Genomic DNA, 4,128 nt, shown 5'->3' on the forward strand with positions numbered 1-4,128 from the left:
GCATTGACACTAAGCGATGGGTAGATGGAGACAGTTTACACGTTCCTTCCAGCAAGAAGTCCAGTTTGACTAGAGCTTGGAGCATGGAGAAGGTAGTAATGTGAAATAAGAATGGAAAGGTAGAAGGTTGTACCAAATTGAGATGGGTATTGAATCCCAGGCTAAGGAATGTGAGCTTTTTTTTCTTTGTGGAATAGATTTGTTGTTGTATATGTATACATATATGTACATATGTGTGCATGTATTTGTATAGACATAGGCATATATGCCCATAGACATGGATACATATACACATAGATACAGACACACACATATGTCTGACTCTCCATGACCCCGTGGACCATAGCAAGCCTAGCAAGCCAATATTGCCCATGAAGTTTTCTTGGCAACGATACTGGAATGGTTTATCATTCCCTTCTGCAGTGGATTAAGGCAAATAGAGGTTAAGTGACTTGCCCAGGGTCATATAGCTGGATTTGAGCTCAGGTTTTCCTGCCTCCAGACCCAGTGCTCTGTCCACTGAGCTATTTATTTACCACTAAACAGATACTTTCCAATAAACACTAATATAAATCTCCTTATGATATGTATTTCCTCCCCTCTACCAAAGTTAGATGATCAATTGTTAACAAAAAAGGAAAGATGTGTCCCTTAATCTAATAGTGTGGTGCTAGCATCGATCAGAGTTTGTTGCCTCTTCATGGTGACTTTGGTGCTATTACCACTGTGTACATTGCTCTCTTGGTTCTGCTTCTTTACTCTGCATCATTTCGAACAAGTCTTTCCATGCTTCCTCTGTGGTCTTCGTTCCTCAGAGTTCTGTAATTTCCATCACACTTACTTATGTATCACAGTTTTCCCCCAACTTTTCCAATTGCTGGGCAGAGTTTGAACTTTACTCAGTAGGTAATTGGGAACTGTTTCCATTCCAGTGCATGTCAACAATAATAATTATCCCTTCTCACAAATATGGTACACACAGCTCACAAAGCAGAATGGCGCTCCTGGATAGCAGAGGCTGTTTCTATTGGTCTTTGTATCCCGAGGGTTGGCCAAGGTATTTGTCACACAGGAGGCCCTTAATAGATGCTCATTGAGTTGACTAGAGCTTGGAGCATGGAGAAGGTAGTAATGTGAAATAAGAATGTAAAGGTAGGGGGTTGTACCAAATTGGGATGAGTATTGAATCCCAGGCCAAGGAATTTGAGCTTTTTTTTCTTTATTAAACAGATTTGTTGTTGTATATGTATACATATATGTACATATATGTGCATGTATTTGTATAGACATACATATATAGACATAGACATAGATACAAATACACAGACATAGATACATATACACATAAACATAGACACACACACTTATGTCTGATTCTCCACATCTATCATCTCATTTAATTCTTATAAACAAACCTATTAATTAGGGTAGGCAGAGATGATTATCCCACAAACTACAGGAAAGGAAACTGGAAAGTTAAATAACCTGCTCAAGGTCACAGAGCTTGGGAGTAGTAGAACTAAGCCTAGAATCTAGGTTTCCTCCTTTTAAAAAAATAGTAATACTGTTTGTTTTGTTTTAAAAACATTTTAACATCCTAAGCATACAAACAAAAAAAACACAACAAAATGTTCCAAATATTAGGTACAGGATGTATTTTAATTTCCATTGCTACATTGTCTTTTCATTTTTTTTTTGAAAAAGAGGTAGTTTCCATTTAAAAACAACAAAAAAAAATCACTTTTTATGCCAATTGAAACCCTACCCCCTTTCCACATCTAAGAATGTCAGCAGTCTGCTAACATACTTTATATAAAATGACAAACTTTATGTTATATGGACAATTATTGTACACAGGGCTACTCTAACAGTGCATGCTTTGGACCATGGTATTCTATGAAAGATCCAAATTAATTCTCCCTTTCTAAGATATCATAATTCCAAATATTTATGAAAAGAATTTGTCTACTTTTACTATAGATAAATGGAAATCATATGTATATGCATATATATGTACACATATGTGCATGTGTATACTCACACATATTTGTATGTGTATTTGGGCTTCTGGAGATATGTAGATGCCCCCACTCTCCAGATATATGGAGGGGGAGCGTAAGTTTCCAATCTAGAATTTCTAACCAATAATCATAATTATCACACACAAAAAAGCCTGAAAATTTTGTAAATTTTTTTATAACAACAGCAATATTCACACAGATAGGAAAATGCTAAATTTCCTTTTCATTTTTAAAACATTTGGAAATAAGTACAACTTTATACAACAGTTTCAGAGTGCTCATAACATCTACATCCATGTCACATAAACCAGGCAAAATATCTAGAGTACCTGTTTCTAGTTTTAAAAATTGAATGCTACAAATGCAGTTGATACTATATCAATAAAGGTGCTTCATTAAGGGTTTCCTCTACTCTCTGTTATCTAAAAAGACAAATTATATACAGTTTTATTCATCATCCTCTTCATCTTCATCCTCCTCTTCCTCTTCTCCCTCTTCCTTCCCCTTCGTTTGTTTTTGGGAAACTTTAGCTGTTCCCTTTGAACCATCAAACTTTCCTGTAGACTCACAATCAGCAGCATCCTTTTCATATTTTGCCTTCAGCTTTGCTGCCTTATTGTTGTATGACTGCTTTTTATTATCACTCAGATTATTCCACATCTCACCAAGTAAATTTTTTTGATCCATCCCCACTGGATATCCCAGGATTTGTAGATTTGTTTCTGAATAGAATAGGGAGAAGCCAAATGGGAACCATTTGGGAGCATTAGGATTCTTTTTCTTCTCACCTTTAGTTGGTCCATAATCCCTCATCTACCGATTATGCCATAATTTATCAGCCTTTGCCATTTTGTCTAACTTGGATTTTTCCTTCTCAGATATTTGCTTCCATCTTTCTGAACATTTCTTTGAAAATTCTGCAAAGTTGACAAGAACTGCAGGATTTTTTCCTTATGCTCTTCACAGCTTCTTCATACAAAGAAGGCACAGGTAGACATTTTGCCTTTCTTTGGGTCACCTTTAGCCAACTCTAGTGTGTAACTATATTGTTTGCTAGACTTCTCAGGTTTCCTCCTAATTCTTAATCCAGTCATCTTTCCCCTATGCCTCATGGCATGGACCTGGACAAAAGGAGTTTTCTTGGGATGACTGTCTGATCTCCACTTACTTGTATATGGAAGTGAAGCTAAAATCACTGACAAACAAATCAGCGTCTTTGGTTAAAAGTTCTCTGGCAAGAAAATCCCTAGATGCTAGGGAGGCAAATGATCAATTTATCCCCATGATAATTGACCATGTCTCCTGTGACTTTGCTAGGTCCCTGAGCCCTGACCAGGACTGTTTACACTCTAAACCTCAATTTCTGTTCAATAAAACAAGGTAGTTGGACTAGACAATTGCTAAGGCTCCCTTTAGCTCTGATGTTTGAGGTTCAAAAAAATTTTTGTTACTTTGAGAAAAAGCATTGCTAGCATTTCAATCAATCGATATTTATCAAGCACCTACCATGTGCCACTTACTATGTTAAGCACTGGGGATACAAAAAGAGGCAAAAGATAGTACCTGCCTTCAAGGAGCTCACAATCTAATGGGGAAGATAACAAAACATGTATAAACAAGCTATAGACAAGATAAAAAGGAAATATTTAGCAGAGAGAAAGAACTAGAATTAAGAGGGAGCTTTCTATAGAAGATGGGATTTTAGCAGGGACTCAGAGGAAGCCAGGGGCACCAATAAGCAGAGATGAGGAGGGAGCATGTTCCATACAGGGAAGACTGCCAGAGAAAATGTCCAGAGTGAAGGGGTGGAGAGTCTTATTGGTGGAACAGCTCAGCGGTTGGATCAGAGTAAGTGCTGGGGAGGAAGGTGTAAGAAGACTGGAAAGGTAGGAAGTGCTACGTTATGAAGGGCTTTGAATGCTAAAGAGAGGATTTTGTATTTGCTCCTGGAGGTGATAGGGAGCCACTGGAGTTTATAGGAGAGTGACATGAATTTCCCATTCCTCTCCTCTCATCAAACCTTCCCTTGTAATAAAATAGAGTTAAACAAAACAGACTGATACACAGATCAGTGATGACACCATAAGCCTCATTGTACACACCTCTC

The 4,128-nt window shown here is 37.5% G+C and overlaps 1 pseudogene; it reads right to left on the minus strand.

Annotated features, from left to right (window-relative positions):
- Positions 1-2,320: 2,320 nt before the first annotated feature.
- On the minus strand, positions 2,321-3,522 carry LOC114036566 (annotated as a pseudogene).
- Between the last annotated feature and the right edge of the window lie 606 nt (positions 3,523-4,128).

Source organism: Vombatus ursinus, unplaced genomic scaffold, assembly GCF_900497805.2.
Source record: "Vombatus ursinus unplaced genomic scaffold, bare-nosed wombat genome assembly UNPS02000580.1, whole genome shotgun sequence".
Taxonomy (NCBI): domain Eukaryota; kingdom Metazoa; phylum Chordata; class Mammalia; order Diprotodontia; family Vombatidae; genus Vombatus; species Vombatus ursinus.